General features: G+C 42.9%; 2 non-coding genes across 2 annotated transcripts; both read left to right on the forward strand.

Annotated features, from left to right (window-relative positions):
* The first annotated feature begins 15,206 nt into the window (after positions 1-15,206).
* Positions 15,207-15,288, forward strand: trnal-cag (transfer RNA leucine (anticodon CAG)). The gene has a single exon. It is a non-coding gene; the product is annotated as a tRNA-Leu (tRNA).
* Positions 15,289-24,796: 9,508 nt separating this feature from the next.
* Positions 24,797-24,878, forward strand: trnal-cag (transfer RNA leucine (anticodon CAG)). Its single transcript has one exon. It is a non-coding gene; the product is annotated as a tRNA-Leu (tRNA).
* Positions 24,879-25,083: the final 205 nt, after the last annotated feature.

Here is a 25,083-nt window from a genome sequence, read left to right on the forward strand (position 1 = left end):
CTCTAATGAAAACAGCCCCAAGTGTCTCAGTCTTTCCTCATACGATCTTCCTTCCATACCAGGCAACATCCTGGTAAACCTCCTCTGCACTCGTTCCAGTGCCTCCACGTCCTTCCTATTGTATGGCGACCAAAACTGCACACAATATTCCAGATGCGGCCGCACCAGAGTCTTATACAACTGCATCATGACCTCAGGACTCCGGAACTCAATTCCTCTACCAATAAAAGCCAGTACGCCATATGCCTTCCTCACCGCACTATTTATCTGGGTGGCAACTTTCAGAGATCTGTGTACATGGACACCAAGATCCCTCTGCTCATCCACACTACCAAGTATCCGACCATTAGCCCAGTACCCCATCTTTTTGTTATTCTTCCCAAAGTGAATCACCTCACACTTATCTACATTGAATTCCATTTGCCACCTTTCTGCCCAGCTCTGCAGCTTCTCTATATCCTGCTGTAACCTGCCACATCCTTCCTCACTGTCAACAACTCCTCCGACTTTCGTATCATCTGCAAACTTGCTCACCCAACCTTCTAACCCCTCTTCCAAGTCATTTACAAAAATGACAAACAGCAATGGTCCCAAAACAGATCCTTGCGGAACACCGCTAGTGACGGCACTCCATGAAGAATCTTTGCCATCAACTACTACCCTCTGTCTTCTTCCATCCAGCCAATTCCTAATCCAAACCTCCAACTCACCTTCAATGCCATATCTCCGTATTTTCTGCAGTAGCCTACCATGGGGAACCTTATCAAACGCCTTACTAAAATCCATATATACCACATCTACCGCTTTCCCCTCATCAACCTCCTTCGTCACCTTTTCAAAGAATTCAATAAGGTTTGTGAGGCACGACCTGCCCTTCACAAAACCATGCTGACTATCCTTGATCACATTATTCCTATCCAGATGTGCATAAATCCTATCCCTTACAATTTTCTCTAAGACTTTGCCCACAACAGAAGTGAGACTCACCGGCCTATAGTTACTAGGGTTATCCCTACTCCCCTTTTTGAACAAGGGAACCACATTTGCTATCCTCCAGTCTTCTGGCACTACTCCTGTAGACAAAGAGGACATAAAAATCAAGTCCAATGGCTCTGCAATCTCCTCCCTTGCTTCCCAGAGAATCCTAGGATAAATGCCATCAGGCCCAGGGGACTTATCTATTTTCACCTTTTCCAGGATTTCCAACACCTCTTCTCTACATACCTCAAAGCCATGCTATTCCAGATAGTGATAAGAGAATGCCAGCATACAGAAAAATGACCAACCCCGACTTTCATTAATGAAAGAATAATTGTACCATGAATGAATAAACACCAACTGCAGGATAGAGCCGAGCTAACTTCCACAGCTGCTATCAGGGAATCAGACAGGGTTTGATTGTCAGAAATAGTTACTATTTTAAAGTTGCTCAGAACATTTAAAAAGTTTCAAATTACATATTCTTGAGAATCGTAAATAAGGCAGAGAGAGAGGCCCAAAGGACTGCAGCAATTAATTTTGTAATCTGAGGAAATAAACTGCACAGAGAGATCCCAAGGCCTGGAGATTATAGCACCTGTAAAACACAATGAATCAATAGGAACTCGGGCTATCCATTGCGATGTTCATCCAAAATTAGATGTTCTACAGGAACGGGTGTCTGAATAAGGAGGGAAGGACTGTAACCACATTGCATGTGGACATTGTAATACAGAAAGTGTGTAAAAATACTGCTGTTTTCTGTACACGTTACAGTCTGTCATGGACCTCCCTTCCTAGATTGGCCTCGGGGGATGATCCCTGCATTAAGTGATTGCAGCATGAGTAAACATCTTCCACTTGTCTGAGCTCTGCCTATCTCCTCAATCTTCATTCCCTGTCCGGGGAAATCACTCCGACGGCTATTGTGACATTTAAATTCAATACGAACACTTATTATCTGTGAAATTATTACTTGCAGAGCGATATCATTTTCATGTTAATTTTTTAAAACTTTTTTTATGTGCAAGAAAACAACGTAGGTACATCCATTTGTTATTTAGTTCAACTTATACTAAATTTTAAAATATTGAAAAGACTACACGTGGGGGTGGCGGGGGGAAGAACGTTTCTTCAGCTCCAATGTCACATTAAGTGACGATTTCCGTTTTTCAAATCATGAGACCTCCAAAATGATATTTATTTTAATTTCATTTTGAGATCGTTTTATTTTCATCCAACATTAGTTGTCAATGAACAATAATCACACAATTATTAGTCATTTGCTACAAAATGACTTCGTGTACCAAATGTCATTAACTCGATATTTAGTTCATAATAATACTCACTTTCCCGGCCTAATTATTTTCTTCCTAGTTCTGACAGTTTTCTAAACATTTATCATGATTAAAGTTACATTAATAAAATAGACATGAACCGACCAAAAAAATTTGAACTATCTTCAATTGTTGCTAAGATTTTTTTAATTATGAAAGCCACGTCTTATATTTTAATTTTCAGTTTATTAATCTTAATACAATCGACATCACAGCAAAGTGCATTCAAAATATTAATTCAATTTATCTATCAGGATTTTAGAAACAATTATCAACTACAATAATTATGCAATACTTTAACTTAGGCTTTATAACAAGCACAATGTGCTTTTGATATCTTCCATATTTCTTAGTGTGAGTGCTACAATATTAAAACCTGTTTGATAAGGCCAATACACCCACAAAAGATCAATAATTGCCATTGCACCATCATTTGTAAATATCTGACTTTTGCTCATTTGAAACATCACAGTCTTCTCAGCCATTGAAATTCAGAGAACATCAGTTACTTTGCACTGCAATATTTCTCTTCATTTCTGAACATTACTCAGTGGAATAGGAAGAGGAGATACCTCATTATTCTTAAATTCATTAATAAAAGTTTTCAAATCGATTTGTTGCCAATACCTAATAAATGTTCAATTCGGTACGGGGTGTACATGTGGAACTATGTTTTCATATAATAACTCATGCAAGGACATTGCAATGTACAATCACTCAATCATTCCGAATATTGCTTTTCATTTTAAACTTGGAAATACTTTGGAATTGATTTGATTGGAAATCACTTCAATGTTAACATTTATTGTGTTTTTAATCACAATAACAATTGAATATTTTTGTACTGGAATATTTTTGTGCAAAATCATTTAAATCCCCATGAATTTTTTGAACACACAAAAAAGGGTTGGCATCTATCTTATTTCATTAAACAATCAAAGGAAATGGTGACTTCTTAGAAATCATACATTTTCAGAAAGAATGAAAGTTGTCTTCAGCTGAATAGGCACATTGATTGACCAATCCATCATTCTGTTCCAATTTATGTGTAGATCAAAAACATTTTAATTTGGCATTTCAGAAATTGAGAAACTTATGAACATATAGAATAATTAAATTCATTTTTTATTTATAATGCACAGTAATCACACAATTCTGTCAAGTTGCCATTCCCCAAGTGATCATAAAAATCATGTTTAATTAAGACATTTGTTAACTCCCATCATTATTGTAAATTACTACTGAATTTTCAGTAGATTACACACAGTATCCAACCATTTAAATCCAATCCAATTATCACAATAAACATCTGATTAGTTTTCAGCCCTGCCCAGCCTGGTTGGGAATGTTATGAAGGAATCTTGTGCAATTCTGGTCGTGTCTCTGTTACCAGACCAGAGGGTACAATTTCAATTCCCACCTTGCACAGAGCTGTGCCAGTGCAGCTCTGAATATTGATAAGAAAATATCTAAGAATCGAATGAATTGTCTTTCAATTCAACATTAGATATTTTTTCATTTGTTGTTCATTCCAATAAACACAGTATCTGCTATATATTTTCTTCAGTCCGCTAATAACAGAATGTATTTAATTCCACTCAATCAATATTCTTTGCAAAATATTTGATAATGTTGCACTCACAAAGATGAAAATATGCAAAGTAAAGATATTCCTTGATTTTCTTTCGTTCTGAAGAGCTGAGTTCAGACTGCACGTAGAACTTGATGCTTCAAAAGTATAAATATGAGAAAAAAATCAAGTTCTTCTTCAGTTAAATAAACAAATGCACTTCCTACTATATATCAATTTTTAGTTATTGATCTGTTTATGAGTTGTCTGAAATTTGTTTTTAGTTTTCCACTCATCTATTTATATTGAATGTAAGATTGAAATGCTGTGAAAATATCCAAGTGCATTCATTTAAAATTGAATTTGCATATTTCTCTCTAATCTCACTTATTGCATAATGATTTAACTGTGTTTTGTTCAGCAAACCCAGTGAATACTAAAAATTGTCTAATCTTAAATAAGATCTTTCACATCCAGTTATCAGTCTGTTCCTAATTCATGTAAATATCTAAATTTATTGAAATCAATGTTCACACAAAACAGTGCACATAAAGCGACACAAAGATATTCATCATCAGCTGATTACTATTCAGTGGAATAACCTGAGTAAGTATCTTATTGTTCCTGGGACAAATGACAACAGTAAGCATTTATTTACTATTCTATGCAGTTAATACAATTGATGTGCTATATTTCAGTTCAGTCGTTAATGTTAATTTATATTGTTTAAAACAATAATTGTACTTTATTACAGATATTGACTATACTACAATAATGTTGGGAAGCAAATTTTTGTCAAAAAACAATATTTAAGATCCTTTTTTGTTGTGTGTATACAAGAGACAATTCAAATTGTAACCATTATTATTACAAATTGAACAATTACTGCATTTTAAATTTGTGAAATTCCTACATTTTTGCAAAAGGGTTAGTCTTCACTGTATATGTCACATTTTAAAAATGCTATTTCAAATCATGCGTGCTACAAAATGATTATTGTTTTCATTTCATTGTAAGAAAAGAACTGCTTTGACCATGTTGATTTTTTTTGTCATTTCTATTCCAACATTATTCATCATTGTACAATAATGACAATATTAATAAAATGGCTTATGTGCAACATGTCATTGACTACATTGTTTGTTCGGTTTCAAGCTCACTTTCATGACCTACTAATTCTCTTCCTAATTCTGACACAAATCTTTAAACATTGATCATAATATTAATTATATAAATTGATGTAACATATCTCTACAAGAAATCCGGTGGATGGAAATTCACAATTCTTGTACTACATGCATTTTTAACTTAAAAAAAGAAGAATTTAGCTCAATAATCACTGAATGGATCATTTTTCAGCAATCCATAAAGCTAGGTACTATGTTTTATTCCTCAGTTTACTGATCGTAATAAATATCCAATCAACATCACAGCAGAGTGCTTATGAAATATTGAATCATTTTAATTCTTCAAAAGATAGCATTAATTATCTAGTCACTGCCATTATAATACTGGCACAATTATTTATAAAAAAAGAATTTTGAACAAGTATAGTGAGATTCACGTTTAGATTTAATCCATTATTTGCAAGGAATGCAAATGCGGTACTGCTTTTCATGGAAGGATCAGAAAGCGGTAATTACACTCTCAAACAGAATGGCATATGATCAGAACCAGGTTGGAGAAAAACTTTACAATGCTTTGCACAGTAATTAAATGGAAGGGCATTACATTTCACTACGAGAGCAGATTTGTTCAAGTAAATTCGAAGGCAGGTTTGCAGATGGGAAAGTTGCAAGAAAGCTCCGTTCTTGTCCATGTAAAAGGCTGCAGTTGAAGAACAAACCAATTTCTGCCCAGCTTCGAACTGGGGACCTCATGCGAGTTAGGCGAACGCAATGACCACTACACTACAGAAACAAGCCGGAACTGGCTATGCTGCTGCTCAGTGGCATCCAGCACTGAAAGATGAAGCCATTCCACGTTTGACCTTTCTGTTTCCAAAAGCTCGTTGTTGTCCAGCGTAATTGACATCTTGAAAAGGTAAAAAAAGACACGTGAAATTGTTGCCAAAATATAGACAAGGATGTCGTCAATGTTTGGACCGTAGGGCGAGGTGGAATAGGCTGGGACGACTTTCCCTGCAGCGTAACGGCTGCGACATGATCTTATGGAAGGGTTGTAAACTGAGTATTTACGTGTTTTACCCAAGTTGGGGTGAGTTGAAAACTCGAGAGCATAGGTTTAAGTTGAGTGGGCTGAAATTGACAAAGGACCTGAGGCACATTTCCCACACAGAAGGTTGTGCGTGTATGGAATGAGTTACCAGAGGAAGTGGAGGAGGCTATTACACTCAGAAAATTGCAAAGGTAATTGGATGATTTCTGGATAGGATGGGTTTAGAGGGATTGGGGCCAAATGATGGGGAACGGGACTTGTTTAATTTTGGCTATGGGGTGAGCATGGACGAGATACACCGAAGTATCAGTTTCCACGCGGTGTGCCCCAATAACGTCGTGTTGCTTAACCCGGCTTTAAAGGATTACTTTTTAGCGGAACTTCATGGGCGCAGGCGGCTTGTTTCTGTAGTGTAGTGGTCATCACGTTCGCCTCACACGCGAAAGGCCCCCAGTGGAATAGCCATTTTCAACTCACGCCAACTTGGGTAAAACACGTAAATACTCAGTTTACCACCCTTCCATAAGGTCATGTCGCAGCTTTTTCGCTGCAGGGATAATCCTCCCAGCCTATTCCACCTCGCCCTACGGTACAAACATCGACGACATCTTTGTCTATATTTTGTCATCAATTTAAAGTGTCTTCTTTTTTACGTTTTCAAGATGTCAATTGCGCTGGACAACAACGAGATATTGGAAACAGAAAGGTGAAACGTAGAACGGATTCAACTTTCAGTGCTGGACGCCACTGAGCCGCCGCACAGGCGGCTGCGGCTTGTTTCTGTAGTGTGGTGGTCATCACGTTCGCCTAACATGCGAAATGTCCCCAGTTCGAAACTGGGCAGAAACTGCTTTGTTCTTCTACTGCAGCCATTTTCATGGACGAGAGCTGAGCTTTCTTGCTTGCTTTCCCATCTGCAAACCTGCCTTAGAATTTGCTTGACCAAATCTGCTCTCGTAGTGAAATGTAATGCAATTCCATTTAATTACAGTGCAAAGCGTTGTTCAGTTTTTCTCCAACCTGGTTCTGATCATATGCCATTCTGTTTGCGAGTGTAGTTACTGCCTTCTGATCCTTCCACGAAAAGCAGTACCGCATTTGCATTCCTTGCGCAGGCGGCTCGGTTCAAAGACAGGAAAGAAGCAGATGCTTTGGTGTCACAGCGCACCACGAATTCCTGAACTTGTCTGTCTGTCAAATGTACCCCAAGGTCGTCTCAGAAAGACATCATTTGGAAGCTGTCAATCGTTATTCGACGTGCGAGAATTGGCACCAGATGTCCTGAATCATATTTTGGAGCAATTCGCACGTTAGTGGCTCATTCAATCAGCAACAGCAATGAAAGAAATTACACTCTCAGAGGAACCTTTCGACTTGCGCATTCATAGCGTCGCTAGTATTAAGGTCCGCCCCGAGATCTAAGTCATGTTGGAACTGAAACGGAGGAATCGACAGAGAGGCTACAGAATGACATCGCATCCATTTGGTTTTCTTTAAATCACTGACGAGCAGGAAAATGTACACGGGCTGGGCGAGTGGGGAAGTGAGGCAGTTGCAGCTCTAGTGAAATTCCTTCTTTGTGATTCACTCAGCAGCCAGAGACGTGAAGGTGACTCAGGCGTGAGAGCTCTTCACATCGAGAACAAAAAGCACTCAAGGGCAGTTAGCACCTCTTCTGGAGTGGGGGGTGCGGTGAGGTAATTACCTTTTGACTTCTGTTACTATGTTCAGAAACTGGCTTTTAGATTGAGGTGAGCAGAAACTGCATTTCTAAAAAGCACCACAGAATTTAGCAAAATTTATTGAGTCGCTTCTCCTCGATTCCCACACAGGTTTCCAACTCAGTTGGTATCCATGTGGCTCATGTCCAGGAGTGAACATCTCAGCAGCAAATTGCACGGTTAAGGTAAAAGGCAAGGAAAGTGGCATCTCGAACTGGCTCCGAGGTCAGAGCATTCTCACAATGTGATCTGTCGTTCTCGGATTGTATTGCTACCTCCGGTTTTCGGGTGGAGAACATTCTTTGGGACTCTTATTCAGAAAAAACAAACAGACACAGTGACTGAAACTATGCTGCACGGTATGATGTGGAACACGGCCTGCTCAGGTTTGTGCATTTTCACTGTAGTCCGGTGTGTTTCGTGTTCCGTGTAAACGTGAAAGTCGTCCTGTTTCGAGCAATGGGTGAAATCACTAAGCAAAGCAAGAATGGAAATACCAGTAATGTCAAGCAGCTCATGGTTATTTGACCAAATCATAAGCGAACCCATATTCTCACGCACTCACAGATACATTTGTAGCTGAAAAGAGTCTGAGAAGATAGACTCAGCTTACCATTGATTTATGTCTGGATTGATGGGCTATCATTATCTGCTGCGAAATTGACATTGTAGCCGGGCACATCCCAGCAGCTGTGCGAGTCCGAGAGAAATCATGGAACCCTTTTCATGTGACTTTGCATCTGCTGTTATGCAGGAGCACAATTGGAAATATAAGAAAACGAGGCGGCACGGCCGGCTGGTAGTTTGGCCGAGCGATCTAAGGCGCTGGGTCCAGGTTCCCGTCTCGAAAGGGGCGAGGGTTCGAATCCCACCACTGCCATTTCTGCTGATCAAATCCAACGCTGTTGCTTGGTAAAATGCTGTTTCGGTGCTCACTGTATATTGATGTTGAAAACAAAAGTAAAATGGGTTTGCTTCCTAGGGAATTAACTGTGGTGTGGGATACTGCCAAATATTTCAAAATGACTCTACTGTCATAATCGTGTTCGCCTCCCGCGCGGAAAATCGCAAACAGTTCTGCAGTCCCAGGCCAGTTGAGATTTTCCCGAAACCGAATGGAGACTGTTATTTCATCGTTGTTGTGAAACAAAGTCCTACGGTGACTCTACTCGTTGTTATTTGGGTTTCTAGCTAATGGGAAAATCGTTCCAATGAATTTAGATGTCATACCTTATTGAATTTCTCCCATTTCCTTCATTTCCGTCCTGGAAACATCGGAAGGGAAAGGTAATCTAATCGAGACTGTGATTGGTGAAATTCACTTTTTATGGCCAATTCTTATTATGTTCTTTCTTTCTCTCTTTTCAGCATTGTCTGGAAAGTGGTGGTGCACTAAGGCTGCAGTATGCATGAAAGAGTATTTTGGAAATGCCCTGTTGTTAGTTGAGAGATTACTTTATGGCTCATGCCCTCGGACTGTATCACATTTAGCATTCATGCATCTCTGTGTCTGAAAATGAATGAGGTATGCCAGTTTTGTTTGTGTTCCGTGTTAAATGCTTTCTGCTTTGCGATTCTCTCAATATTTTTCGATTTAACAGGGTTTCTGAGGTAACTTGCAGCAGCAATAATCCTCAGCTGAGGATCTGGGAAAATTTCACAGAGTATGGTCAGTCGGAGCTAAAGTAAGGAAGTCGTTTCTGCAGTGTTTCACAATACTACCTTTCCCGTGAGCAGTCGAACAGACTAAATGATTGTGCCACAGACTGCGATGGCCAACTCCGCTAAAAGTAATCCTTTAAAGCCGGTGTAAGCAACACGACGTTATTGGGGTACACCGTGGATAATGATACTTCGGTGGACCTCGTCCATGCTCACCCCATAGCCAAAATTAAACACGTCCCGTTCCCCAGCATTTGGCCCCAATCCCTCTAAACGCATCCTATCCAGAAACTCACCCGATTACCTTTGCAATTTTTTGAGTGTAATAGCCTGCTCCACTTCCTCTGGTAGATCATTCCAACCATAACCTTCTTTGTGGGAAATGTGCCTCAGGTCCTTTGTCACTTTCAGCGCACTCACCTTAAAGCTATGCTGTCGAGTTTTCAACTCACGCCAACTTGGGTAAAACACGTAAATACTCAGTTTACCACCCTTCCATAAGGTCATGTCGCAGCTTTTTCGGTGCAGGGAAAGTCGTCCCCGCCTATTCCACCTCGCCCTACGGTACAAACATCGACGACATCTTTGTCTATATTTTGTCATCAATTTAAAGTGTCTTCTTTTTTACGTTTTCAAGATGTCAATTGCGCTGGACAACAACGAGATATTGGAAACAGAAAGGTGAAACGTAGAACGGATTCAACTTTCAGTGCTGGACGCCACTGAGCCGCCGCACAGGCGGCTGCGGCTTGTTTCTGTAGTGTGGTGGTCATCACGTTCGCCTAACACGCGAAATGTACTCAGTTCGAAACTGGGCAGAAACGGCTTTGTTCTTCTACTGCAGCCATTTTCATGGACGAGAGCTGAGCTTTCTTGCTTGCTTTCCCATCTGCAAACCTGCCGTAGAATTTGCTTGACCAAATCTGCTCTCTTAGTGAAATGTAATGCAATTCCATTTAATTACAGTGCAAAGCGTTGTTCAGTTTTTCTCCAACCTGGTTCTGATCATATGCCATTCTGTTTGAGAGTGTAGTTACCGCCTTCTGATCCTTTCACGAAAAGCAGTACCGCATTTGCATTCCTTGCGCAGGCGGCTCGGTTCAAAGACAGGAAAGAAGCAGATGCTTTGGTGTCACAGCGCACCACGAATTCCTGAACTTGTCTGTCTGTCAAATGTACCCCAAGGTCGTCTCAGAAAGACCTCATTTGGAAGCTGTCAATCGTTATTCGACGTGCGAGAATTGGCACCAGATGTCCTGAATCATGTTTTGGAGCAATTCGCACGTTAGTGGCTCATTCAATCAGCAACAGCAATGAAAGAAATTACACTCTCAGAGGAACCTTTCGACTTGCGCATTCATAGCGTCGCTAGTATTAAGGTCCGCCCCGAGATCTAAGTCATGTTGGAACTGAAACGGAGGAATCGACAGAGAGGCTACAGAATGACATCGCATCCATTTGGTTTTCTTTCAATCACTGACGAGCAGGAAAATGTACACGGGCTGGGCGAGTGGGGAAGTGAGGCAGTTGCAGCTCTAGTGAAATTCCTTCTTTGTGATTCACTCAGCAGCCAGCGACGTGAAGGTGACTCAGGCGTGAGAGCTCTTCACATCGAGAACAAAAAGCACTCAAGGGCAGTTAGCACCTCTTCTGGAGTGGGGGGTGCGGTGAGGTAATTACCTTGTGACTTCTGTTACTATATTCAGAAACTGGCTTTTATATTGAGGTGAACAGAAACTGCATTTCTAAAAAGCACCATGGAATTTCGCAAAATTTATTGAGTCGCTTCTCGTCGATTCCCACACAGGTTTCCAACTCAGTTTTTTATCCATGTGGCTCATGTCCAGGAGTGAACATCTCTGCAGCAAATTGCACGGTTAAGGTAAAAGGCAATGAAAGTTGCATCTCGAACTGTCTCCGAGGTCAGAGCATCCTCACAATGTGATCTGTCGTTCTCGGATTGTAATGCTACCTCCGGTTTTAGGGTGGAGAACATTCTTTGGGACTCATATTCTGAAAAAAAAACACACACAGTGACTGAAACTATGCTGCACGGTATGATGTGGAACACGGCCTGCTCAGGTTTGTGCATTTTCCCTGTAGTCCGGTGTGTTTAGTGTTCCGTGTAAACGTGAAAGTCGTCCTGTTTCGAGCAATGTGTGAAATCATTTAGCAAAGCAAGAATGGAAATTCCAGTAAAGTCAAGCAGCTCATGGTTATTTGACCAAATCATAAGCGAACCCATATTCTCACGCACTCACAGATATATTTGTACCTGAAAAGAGTCTGAGAAGAGTGACTCAGCTTACCATTGATTTTTATCTGGATTGATGGGCTATCAATATCTGCTGCGAAATTGTCATTGTAGCGGGTCACATCCCAGCAGCTGTGCGAGTTCGAGAGGAATCATGGAACTCTTTTGATGTGACTTTGCATCTGTGGTTATGCACGAGCACAATTGGAAATACAAGGAAATGAGACGGCCCGGCCGGCTGGTAGTGTGGGCGAGCGGTCTAAGGCGCTCGACCCAGGTTCCAGTCTCGAAAGGGGCGTGGGTTCGAATCCCACCACTGCCATTTCTGCTGATCAACTCCAACGCTGCGGCTTTTTAACAGCTTTTTGGGCCCAAAACAGCATGATGTTGAAAACAAAAGTAAAATGGGTTTGCTTCCCAGGGAATTAACTGTGGTGTGGGATACTGCCAAATATTTCAAAATATCTCTGCTGTCATGATCGTGTTCGCCTCCCGCGCGGAAAATCGCAAACAGTCCTGCCGTCCCAGGCCAGTTGTTCTTTTACTGGAACCGAATGGAGACTGTTATTTCATCGCTGTTGTGAAACGAAGTCCTACGGTGACTCTACTCGATGTTATTTGGGTTTCTAGCTAATGGGAAAATCGTTCCAATGAATTTCGATGTCATACCTTATGGAATTTCTCCCATTTCCTTCATTTCCGTCCTGGAAACATCGGAAGGGAAAGGTCATCTAATCGAGACTGTGATTGGTGAAAATCACTTTTTACGGCCAATTCTTATTATGTTCTTTCTTTCTCTCTTTTCAGCATTGTCTGGAAAGTGGTGGTGCACTAAGGCTGCAGTATGCTTGAAAGAGTAGTTTGGAAATGCCCTGTTGTTAGTTGTGAGATTACTTTATGACTCATGCCCTCGGACTGTATCACATTTAGCATTCATGCATCTCTGTGTCTGAAAATGAATGAGGTATGCCAGTTTTGTTTGTGTTCCGTGTTAAATGCTTTCTGCTTTGCGATTCGCTCAATACATTTCGATTTAACAGGGTTTCTGAGGTAACTTCCAGCAGCAAAAATCCTCAGCTGAGGATCTGGGAAAATTTCACAGAGTATGGTCAGTCGGAGCTAAAGTAAGGAAGTCGTTCGTTTCTGCAGTGTTTCACAATACTACCTTTCCCGTGAGCAGTCGAACAGACTAAATGATTGTGCCACAGACTGCGATGGCCAACTCGGCTAAAACGTAATCCTTTAAAGCCGGTGTAAGCAACACGACGTTATTGGGGTACACCGTGGAAAAAGATACTTCGGTGGACCTCGTCCATGCTCACCCCATAGCCAAAATTAAACAAGTCCCGATCCCCAGCATTTGGCCCCAATCCCTCTAAACGCATCCTATCCAGAAACTCACCCGATTACCTTTGCAATTTTTTGAGTGTAATAGCCTGCTCCACTTCCTCTGGTAGATCATTCCAACCATAACCTTCTTTGTGGGAAATGTGCCTCAGGTCCTTTGTCACTTTCAGCGCACTCACCTTAAAGCTATGCTGTCGAGTTTTCAACTCACGCCAACTTGGGTAAAACACGTAAATACTCAGTTTACCACCCTTCCATAAGGTCATGTCGCAGCTTTTTCGGTGCAGGGAAAGTCGTCCCAGCCTATTCCACCTCGCCCTACGGTACAAACATCGACGACATCTTTGACTATATTTTGTCATCAATTTAAAGTGTCTTCTTTTTTACGTTTTCAAGATGTCAATTGCGCTGGACAACAACGAGATATTGGAAACAGAAAGGTGAAACGTAGAACGGATTCAACTTTCAGTGCTGGACGCCACTGAGCCGCCGCACAGGCGGCTGCGGCTTGTTTCTGTAGTGTGGTGGTCATCACGTTCGCCTAACACGCGAAATGTACTCAGTTCGAAACTGGGCAGAAACGGCTTTGTTCTTCTACTGCAGCCATTTTCATGGACGAGAGCTGAGCTTTCTTGCTTGCTTTCCCATCTGCAAACCTGCCGTAGAATTTGCTTGACCAAATCTGCTCTCTTAGTGAAATGTAATGCAATTCCATTTAATTACAGTGCAAAGCGGTGTTCAGTTTTTCTCCAACCTGGTTCTGATCATATGCCATTCTGTTTGAGAGTGTAGTTACCGCCTTCTGATCCTTTCACGAAAAGCAGTACCGCATTTGCATTCCTTGCGCAGGCGGCTCGGTTCAAAGACAGGAATGAAGCAGATGCTTTGGTGTCACAGCGCACCACGAATTCCTGAACTTGTCTGTCTGTCAAATGTACCCCAAGGTCGTCTCAGAAAGACCTCATTTGGAAGCTGTCAATCGTTATTCGACGTGCGAGAATTGGCACCAGATGTCCTGAATCATGTTTTGGAGCAATTCGCACGTTAGTGGCTCATTCAATCAGCAACAGCAATGAAAGAAATTACACTCTCAGAGGAACCTTTCGACTTGCGCATTCATAGCGTCGCTAGTATTAAGGTCCGCCCCGAGATCTAAGTCATGTTGGAACTGAAACGGAGGAATCGACAGAGAGGCTACAGAATGACATCGCATCCATTTGGTTTTCTTTAAATCACTGACGAGCAGGAAAATGTACACGGGCTGGGCGAGTGGGGAAGTGAGGCAGTTGCAGCTCTAGTGAAATTCCTTCTTTGTGATTCACTCAGCAGCCAGCGACGTGAAGGTGACTCAGGCGTGAGAGCTCTTCACATCGAGAACAAAAAGCACTCAAGGGCAGTTAGCACCTCTTCTGGAGTGGGGGGTGCGGTGAGGTAATTACCTTGTGACTTCTGTTACTATATTCAGAAACTGGCTTTTATATTGAGGTGAACAGAAACTGCATTTCTAAAAAGCACCATGGAATTTCGCAAAATTTATTGAGTCGCTTCTCGTCGATTCCCACACAGGTTTCCAACTCAGTTTTTTATCCATGTGGCTCATGTCCAGGAGTGAACATCTCTGCAGCAAATTGCACGGTTAAGGTTTTAGGGTGGAGAACATTCTTTGGGACTCTTATTCTGAAAAAAAAAACAGGCACAGTGACTGAAACTATGCTGCACGGTATGATGTGGAACACGGCCTGCTCAGGTTTGTGCATTTTCCCTGTAGTCCGGTGTGTTTCGTGTTCCGTGTAAACGTGAAAGTCGTCCTGTTTCGAGCAATGTGTGAAATTATTTAGCAAAGCAAGAATGGAAATTCCAGTAATGCCAAGCAGCTCATGGTTATTTGACGAAATCATAAGCGAACCCATATTCTCACGCACTCACAGATACATTTGTACCTGAAAAGAGTCTGAGAAGAGTGACTCAGCTTACCATTGATTTTTGTCTGGATTGATGGGCTATCAATATCTGCTGCGAAATTTTCATTGTAGCGGGTCACATCCCAGCAGCTGTGCGAGTTCGAGAGGAATCATGGAACTCTTTTGATGTGACTTTGCATCTGTGCTTATGCACGAGCACAATTGGAAATACAAGAAAATGAGGCGGCCGGGACGGCTGGTAGTGTGGCCGAGCGGTCTAAGGCGCTGGATCCAGGTTCCAGTCTCGAAAGGGGCGTGGGTTCGAATCCCACCACTGCCATTTCTGCTGATCAACTCCAACGCTGCAGCTTGTTAACATGCTGTTTTGGGCCCACTGTATATTGATGTTGAAAACAAAAGTAAAATGGGTTTGCTTCCCAGGGAATTAACTGTGGTGTGGGATACTGCCAAATATTTCAAAAGTTTTGTTTGTGTTCCGTGTTAAATGCTTTCTGCTTTGCGATTCGCTCAATACATTTCGATTTAACAGGGTTTCTGAGGTAACTTCCAGCAGCAAAAATCCTCAGCTGAGGATCTGGGAAAATTTCACGAAGTACGGTCAGTCGGAGCTAAAGTAAGGAAGTCGTTCGTGTCTGCAGTGTTTCACAATACTACCTTTCCCGTGAGCAGTCGAACAGACTAAATGATTGTGCCACAGACTGCGATGGCAAACTCCGCTAAAAAGTAATCCTTTAAAGCCGGTGGAAGCAACACGACGTTATTGGGGTACACCGTGGAAAAAGATACTTCGGTGGACCTCGTCCATGCTCACCCCATAGCCAAAATTAAACAAGTCCCGTTCCCCAGCATTTGGCCCCAATCCCTCTAAACGCATCTTATCCAGAAACTCACCCGATTACCTTTGCAATTTTCTGAGTGTAATAGCCTGCTCCACTTCCTCTGGTAGATCATTCCAAACACGCACAACCTTCTTTGTGGGAAATGTGCCTCAGGTCCTTTCTCACTTTCAGCCCACTCACCTTAAAGCTATGCTGTCGAGTTTTCAACTCACACCAACTTGGGTAAAACACGTAAATACTCAGTTTACCAGCCTTCCATAAGGTCATGTCGCAGCTGTTACGCTGCAGGGAAAGTCGTCCCAACCTATTCCTCCTCGCCCTACGGTACAAACATCGACGACATCTTTGTCTATATTTTGTCATCAATTTAAAGTGTCCTTTTTTTACGTTTTCAAGATGTCAATTGCGCTGGACAACAACGAGATATTGGAAACAGAAAGGTGAAACGTAGAACGGATTCAACTTCCAGTGCTGGACGCCACGGAGCCGCCGCATAGGCGGCTGCGGCTTGTTTCTGTAGTGTAGTGGTCATCACGTTCGCCTAACACGCGAAAGGTTCCCCAGTTCGAAACTGGGCAGAAACTGCTTTGTTCTTCAACTGCAGCCTTTTTCATGGACAAGAGCTGAGCTTTCTTGCTTAGTTTCGCATCTGCAAACCTGCCTTAGATTTTGCTTGAACAAATCTACTCTCGTAGTGAAATGTAATGCAATTCCATTTAATTACAGTGCAAAGCGTTGTTAAGTTTTTCTCCAACCTGGTTCTAATCATATGCCATTCTGTTTGAGAGTGTAGTTACCGCCTTCTGATCCTTCCACGAAAAGCAGTACCGCATTTGCATTCCTTGCGCAGGCGGATCGGTTCAAAGACAGGAAAGAAGCAGATGCTTTGGTGTCACAGCGCACCACGAATTCCTGAACTTGTCTGTCTGTCAAATGTACCCCAAGGTCGTCTCAGAAAGACCTCATTTGGAAGCTGTCAATCGTTATTCGACGTGCGGGAATTGGCACCAGATGTCCTGAATCATGTTTTGGAGCAATTCGCACGTTAGTGGCTCATTCAATCAGCAACAGCAATGAAAGAAATTCCACTCTCAGAGGAACCTTTCGACTTGCGCATTCATAGCGTCGCTAGTATTAAGGTCCGCCCCGAGATCTAAGTCATGTTGGAACTGAAACGGAGGAATCGACAGAGAGGCGACAGAATGACATCGCATCCATTTGGTTTTCTTTAAATCACTGACGAGCAGGAAAATGTAAACGGGGAGGGCGAGTGGAGAAGTGAGGCAGTTGCAGCTCTAGTGAAATTCCTTCTTTGTGATTCACTCAGCAGCCAGAGACGTGAAGGTGACTCAGGCGTGAGAGTTCTTCACATCGAGAACAAAAAGCACTCAAGGGCAGTTAGCACCTCTTCTGGAGTGGGGTGTGCGGTGAGGTAATTACCTTGTGACTTCTGTGACTATGTTCAGAAACTGGCTTTTATATTGAGGTGAACAGAAACTGCATTTCTAAAAAGCACCATGGAATTTCACAAAATTTATTGAGTCTCTTCTCGTCGATTCCCACACAGGTTTCCAACTCAGTTTTTTATCCATGTGGCTCATGTCCAGGAGTGAACATCTCTGCAGCAAATTGCACGGTTAAGGTAAAAGGCAATGAAAGTGGCATCTCGAACTGTCTCCGAGGTCAGAACATCCTCACAATGTGATCTGTCGTTCTCGGATTGTAATGCTACCTCCGGTTTTAGGGTGGAGAACATTCTTTGGGACTCTTATTCTGAAAAAAAAAACAGACACAGTGACTGAAAATATGCTGCACGGTATGATGTGGAACACGGCCTGCTCAGGTTTGTGCATTTTCCCTGTAGTCCGGTGTGTTTCGTGTTCCGTGTAAACGTGAAAGTCGTCCTGTTTCGAGCAATGTGTGAAATCATTTAGCAAAGCAAGAATGGAAATTCCAGTAATGTCAAGCAGCTCATGGTTATTTGACGAAATCATAAGCGAACCCATATTCTCACGCACTCACAGATACATTTGTACCTGAAAAGAGTCTGAGAAGAGTGACTCAGCTTACCATTGATTTTTGTCTGGATTGATGGGCTATCAATATCTGCTGCGAAATTTTCATTGTAGCGGGTCACATCCCAGCAGCTGTGCGAGTTCGAGAGGAATCATGGAACTCTTTTGATGTGACTTTGCATCTGTGCTTATGCACGAGCACAATTGGAAATACAAGAAAATGAGGCAGCAGGGCCGGCTGGTAGTGTGGCCGAGCGGTCTAAGGCGCTGCATCCAGGTTCCAGTCTCGAAAGGGGCGTGGGTTCGAATCCCACCACTGCCATTTCTGCTGATCAACTCCAACGCTGCAGGTTGTTAACATTCTGTTTTGGGCCCACTGTATATTGATGTTGAAAACAAAAGTAAAATGGGTTTGCTTCCCAGGGAATTAACTGTGGTGTGGGATACTGCCAAATATTTCAAAATGTCTCTGCTGTCATGGTCGTGTTCGCCTCCCGCGCGGAAAATCGCAAACAGTTCTGCTGTCCCAGGCCAGTTGTGCTTTTACTGGAACCGAATGGAGACTGTTATTTCATCGCTGTTGTGAAACGAAGTCCTACGGTGACTCTACTCGATGTTATTTGGGTTTCTAGCTTATGGGAAAATCGTTCCAATGAATTTCGATGTCATACCTTATTGAATTTCTCCCATTTCCTTCATTTCCGTCCTGGAAACATCGGAAGGGAAAGGTAATCTAATCGAGACTGTGATTGGTGAAATTCACTTTTTACGGCCAATTCTTATTATGTTCTTTCTTTCTCTCTTTTCAGCATTGTCTGGAAAGTGGTGGTGCACTAAGGCTGCAGTATGTTTGAAAGAGTAGTTTGGAAATGCCCTGTTGTTAGTTGTGAGATTACTTTATGACTCATGCCCTCGGACTGTATCACATTTAGCACTCATGCATCTCTGTGTCTGAAAATGAATGAGGTATGCCAGTTTTGTTTGTGTTCCGTGTTAAATGCTTTCTGCTTTGCGATTCGCTCAATACATTTCGATTTAACAGGGTTTCTGAGGTAACTTCCAGCAGCAAAAATCCTCAGCTGAGGATCTGGGAAAATTTCACCAAGTACGGTCAGTCGGAGCTAAAGTAAGGAAGTCGTTCGTGTCTGCAGTGTTTCACAATACTACCTTTCCCGTGAGCAGTCGAACAGACTAAATGATTGTGCCACAGACTGCGATGGCAAACTCCGCTAAAAAGTAATCCTTTAAAGCCGGTGGAAGCAACACGACGTTATTGGGGTACACCGTGGAAAAAGATACTTCGGTGGACCTCGTCCATGCTCACCCCATAGCCAAAATTAAACAAGTCCCGTTCCCCAGCATTTGGCCCCAATCCCTCTAAACGCATCTTATCCAGAAACTCACCCGATTACTTTTGCAATTTTATGAGTGTAATAGCCTGCTCCACTTCCTCTGGTAGATCATTCCAAACACGCACAACCTTCTTTGTGGGAAATGTGCCTCAGGTCCTTTCTCACTTTCAGCCCACTCACCTTAAAGCTATGCTGTCGAGTTTTCAACTCACACCAACTTGGGTAAAACACGTAAATACTCAGTTTACCAGCCTTCCATAAGGTCATGTCGCAGCTGTTACGCTGCAGGGAAAGTCGTCCCAACCTATTCCACCTCGCCCTACGGTACAAACATCGACGACATCTTTGTCTATATTTTGTCATCAATTTAAAGTGTCTTTTTTTTACGTTTTCAAGATGTCAATTGCGCTGGACAACAACGAGATATTGGAAACAGAAAGGTGAAACGTAGAACGGATTCAACTTCCAGTGCTGGACGCCACGGAGCCGCCGCACAGGCGGCTGCGGCTTGTTTCTGTAGTGTAGTGGTCATCACTTTCGCCTAACACGCGAACGGTTCCCCAGTTCGAAACTGGGCAGAAACTGCTTTGTTCTTCAACTGCAGCCTTTTTCATGGACAAGAGCTGAGCTTTCTTGCTTGGTTTCGCATCTGCAAACCTGCCTTAGAATTTGCTTGAACAAATCTACTCTCGTAGTGAAATGTAATGCAATTCCATTTAATTACAGTGCAAAGCGTTGTTAAGTTTTTCTCCAACCTGGTTCTAATCATATGCCATTCTGTTTGAGAGTGTAGTTACCGCCTTCTGATCCTTCCACGAAAAGCAGTACCGCATTTGCATTCCTTGCGCAGGCGGCTCGGTTCAAAGACAGGAAAGAAGCAGATGCTTTGGTGTCACAGCGCACCACGAATTCCTGAACTTGTCTGTCTGTCAAATGTACCCCAAGGTCGTCTCAGAAAGACCTCATTTGGAAGCTGTCAATCGTTATTCGACGTGCGGGAATTGGCACCAGATGTCCTGAATCATGTTTTGGAGCAATTCGCACGTTAGTGGCTCATTCAATCAGCAACAGCAATGAAAGAAATTCCACTCTCAGAGGAACCTTTCGACTTGCGCATTCATAGCGTCGCTAGTATTAAGGTCCGCCCCGAGATCTAAGTCATGTTGGAACTGAAACGGAGGAATCGACAGAGAGGCGACAGAATGACATCGCATCCATTTGGTTTTCTTTAAATCACTGACGAGCAGGAAAATGTAAACGGGGAGGGCGAGTGGAGAAGTGAGGCAGTTGCAGCTCTAGTGAAATTCCTTCTTTGTGATTCACTCAGCAGCCAGAGACGTGAAGGTGACTCAGGCGTGAGAGTTCTTCACATCGAGAACAAAAAGCACTCAAGGGCAGTTAGCACCTCTTCTGGAGTGGGGTGTGCGGTGAGGTAATTACCTTGTGACTTCTGTGACTATGTTCAGAAACTGGCTTTTATATTGAGGTGAACAGAAACTGCATTTCTAAAAAGCACCATGGAATTTCACAAAATTTATTGAGTCTCTTCTCGTCGATTCCCACACAGGTTTCCAACTCAGTTTTTTATCCATGTGGCTCATGTCCAGGAGTGAACATCTCTGCAGCAAATTGCACGGTTAAGGTAAAAGGCAATGAAAGTGGCATCTCGAACTGTCTCCGAGGTCAGAACATCCTCACAATGTGATCTGTCGTTCTCGGATTGTAATGCTACCTCCGGTTTTAGGGTGGAGAACATTCTTTGGGACTCTTATTCTGAAAAAAAAAACAGACACAGTGACTGAAAATATGCTGCACGGTATGATGTGGAACACGGCCTGCTCAGGTTTGTGCATTTTCCCTGTAGTCCGGTGTGTTTCGTGTTCCGTGTAAACGTGAAAGTCGTCCTGTTTCGAGCAATGTGTGAAATCATTTAGCAAAGCAAGAATGGAAATTCCAGTAATGTCAAGCAGCTCATGGTTATTTGACGAAATCATAAGCGAACCCATATTCTCACGCACTCACAGATACATTTGTACCTGAAAAGAGTCTGAGAAGAGTGACTCAGCTTACCATTGATTTTTGTCTGGATTGATGGGCTATCAATATCTGCTGCGAAATTTTCATTGTAGCGGGTCACATCCCAGCAGCTGTGCGAGTTCGAGAGGAATCATGGAACTCTTTTGATGTGACTTTGCATCTGTGCTTATGCACGAGCACAATTGGAAATACAAGAAAATGAGGCAGCAGGGCCGGCTGGTAGTGTGGCCGAGCGGTCTAAGGCGCTGCATCCAGGTTCCAGTCTCGAAAGGGGCGTGGGTTCGAATCCCACCACTGCCATTTCTGCTGATCAACTCCAACGCTGCAGGTTGTTAACATTCTGTTTTGGGCCCACTGTATATTGATGTTGAAAACAAAAGTAAAATGGGTTTGCTTCCCAGGGAATTAACTGTGGTGTGGGATACTGCCAAATATTTCAAAATGTCTCTGCTGTCATGGTCGTGTTCGCCTCCCGCGCGGAAAATCGCAAACAGTTCTGCTGTCCCAGGCCAGTTGTGCTTTTACTGGAACCGAATGGAGACTGTTATTTCATCGCTGTTGTGAAACGAAGTCCTACGGTGACTCTACTCGATGTTATTTGGGTTTCTAGCTTATGGGAAAATCGTTCCAATGAATTTCGATGTCATACCTTATTGAATTTCTCCCATTTCCTTCATTTCCGTCCTGGAAACATCGGAAGGGAAAGGTAATCTAATCGAGACTGTGATTGGTGAAATTCACTTTTTACGGCCAATTCTTATTATGTTCTTTCTTTCTCTCTTTTCAGCATTGTCTGGAAAGTGGTGGTGCACTAAGGCTGCAGTATGTTTGAAAGAGTAGTTTGGAAATGCCCTGTTGTTAGTTGTGAGATTACTTTATGACTCATGCCCTCGGACTGTATCACATTTAGCACTCATGCATCTCTGTGTCTGAAAATGAATGAGGTATGCCAGTTTTGTTTGTGTTCCGTGTTAAATGCTTTCTGCTTTGCGATTCGCTCAATACATTTCGATTTAACAGGGTTTCTGAGGTAACTTCCAGCAGCAAAAATCCTCAGCTGAGGATCTGGGAAAATTTCACCAAGTACGGTCAGTCGGAGCTAAAGTAAGGAAGTCGTTCGTGTCTGCAGTGTTTCACAATACTACCTTTCCCGTGAGCAGTCGAACAGACTAAATGATTGTGCCACAGACTGCGATGGCAAACTCCGCTAAAAAGTAATCCTTTAAAGCCGGTGGAAGCAACACGACGTTATTGGGGTACACCGTGGAAAAAGATACTTCGGTGGACCTCGTCCATGCTCACCCCATAGCCAAAATTAAACAAGTCCCGTTCCCCAGCATTTGGCCCCAATCCCTCTAAACGCATCTTATCCAGAAACTCACCCGATTACTTTTGCAATTTTATGAGTGTAATAGCCTGCTCCACTTCCTCTGGTAGATCATTCCAAACACGCACAACCTTCTTTGTGGGAAATGTGCCTCAGGTCCTTTCTCACTTTCAGCCCACTCACCTTAAAGCTATGCTGTCGAGTTTTCAACTCACACCAACTTGGGTAAAACACGTAAATACTCAGTTTACCAGCCTTCCATAAGGTCATGTCGCAGCTGTTACGCTGCAGGGAAAGTCGTCCCAACCTATTCCACCTCGCCCTACGGTACAAACATCGACGACATCTTTGTCTATATTTTGTCATCAATTTAAAGTGTCTTTTTTTTACGTTTTCAAGATGTCAATTGCGCTGGACAACAACGAGATATTGGAAACAGAAAGGTGAAACGTAGAACGGATTCAACTTCCAGTGCTGGACGCCACGGAGCCGCCGCACAGGCGGCTGCGGCTTGTTTCTGTAGTGTAGTGGTCATCACTTTCGCCTAACACGCGAACGGTTCCCCAGTTCGAAACTGGGCAGAAACTGCTTTGTTCTTCAACTGCAGCCTTTTTCATGGACAAGAGCTGAGCTTTCTTGCTTGGTTTCGCATCTGCAAACCTGCCTTAGAATTTGCTTGAACAAATCTACTCTCGTAGTGAAATGTAATGCAATTCCATTTAATTACAGTGCAAAGCGTTGTTAAGTTTTTCTCCAACCTGGTTCTAATCATATGCCATTCTGTTTGAGAGTGTAGTTACCGCCTTCTGATCCTTCCACGAAAAGCAGTACCGCATTTGCATTCCTTGCGCAGGCGGCTCGGTTCAAAGACAGGAAAGAAGCAGATGCTTTGGTGTCACAGCGCACCACGAATTCCTGAACTTGTCTGTCTGTCAAATGTACCCCAAGGTCGTCTCAGAAAGACCTCATTTGGAAGCTGTCAATCGTTATTCGACGTGCGGGAATTGGCACCAGATGTCCTGAATCATGTTTTGGAGCAATTCGCACGTTAGTGGCTCATTCAATCAGCAACAGCAATGAAAGAAATTCCACTCTCAGAGGAACCTTTCGACTTGCGCATTCATAGCGTCGCTAGTATTAAGGTCCGCCCCGAGATCTAAGTCATGTTGGAACTGAAACGGAGGAATCGACAGAGAGGCGACAGAATGACATCGCATCCATTTAGTTTTCTTTAAATCACTGACGAGCAGGAAAATGTAAACGGGGAGGGCGAGTGGAGAAGTGAGGCAGTTGCAGCTCTAGTGAAATTCCTTCTTTGTGATTCACTCAGCAGCCAGAGACGTGAAGGTGACTCAGGCGTGAGAGTTCTTCACATCGAGAACAAAAAGCACTCAAGGGCAGTTAGCACCTCTTCTGGAGTGGGGTGTGCGGTGAGGTAATTACCTTGTGACTTCTGTTACTATGTTCAGAAACTGGCTTTTATATTGAGGTGAACAGAAACTGCATTTCTAAAAAGCACCATGGAATTTCACAAAATTTATTGAGTCTCTTCTCGTCGATTCCCACACAGGTTTCCAACTCAGTTTTTTATCCATGTGGCTCATGTCCAGGAGTGAACATCTCTGCAGCAAATTGCACGGTTAAGGTAAAAGGCAATGAAAGTGGCATCTCGAACTGTCTCCGAGGTCAGAACATCCTCACAATGTGATCTGTCGTTCTCGGATTGTAATGCTACCTCCGGTTTTAGGGTGGAGAACATTCTTTGGGACTCTTATTCTGAAAAAAAAACAGACACAGTGACTGAAACTATGCTGCACGGTATGATGTGGAACACGGCCTGCTCAGGTTTGTGCATTTTCCCTGTAGTCCGGTGTGTTTCGTGTTCCGTGTAAACGTGAAAGTCGTCCTGTTTCGAGCAATGTGTGAAATTATTTAGCAAAGCAAGAATGGAAATTCCAGTAATGTCAAGCAGCTCATGGTTATTTGACGAAATCATAAGCGAACCCATATTCTCACGCACTCACAGATACATTTGTACCTGAAAAGAGTCTGAGAAGAGTGACTCAGCTTACCATTGATTTTTGTCTGGATTGATGGGCTATCAATATTTGCTGCGAAATTTTCATTGTAGCGGGTCACATCCCAGCAGCTGTGCGAGTTCGAGAGGAATCATGGAACTCTTTTGATGTGACTTTGCATCTGTGCTCATGCACGAGCACAATTGGAAATACAAGAAAATGAGGCGGCCGGGCCGGCTGGTAGTGTGGCCGAGCGGTCTAAGGCGCTGGATCCAGGTTCCAGTCTCGAAAGGGGCGTGGGTTCGAATCCCACCACTGCCATTTCTGTTAATCAACTCCAACGCTGCAGCTTGTTAACATGCTGTTTTGGGCCCACTGTATATTGATGTTGAAAACAAAAGTAAAATGGGTTTGCTTCCCAGGGAATTAACTGTGGTGTGGGATACTGCCAAATATTTCAAAATGTCTCTGCTGTCATGGTCGTGTTCGCCTCCCGCGCGGAAAATCGCAAACAGTTCTGCTGTCC

The sequence above is a fragment of the Chiloscyllium plagiosum genome, unplaced genomic scaffold, assembly GCF_037043375.1.
Source record: "Chiloscyllium plagiosum isolate Xiang-an unplaced genomic scaffold, Cpla_swu_hap1 HiC_scaffold_38, whole genome shotgun sequence".
In the NCBI taxonomy this organism is placed as follows: Eukaryota; Metazoa; Chordata; class Chondrichthyes; order Orectolobiformes; family Hemiscylliidae; genus Chiloscyllium; species Chiloscyllium plagiosum.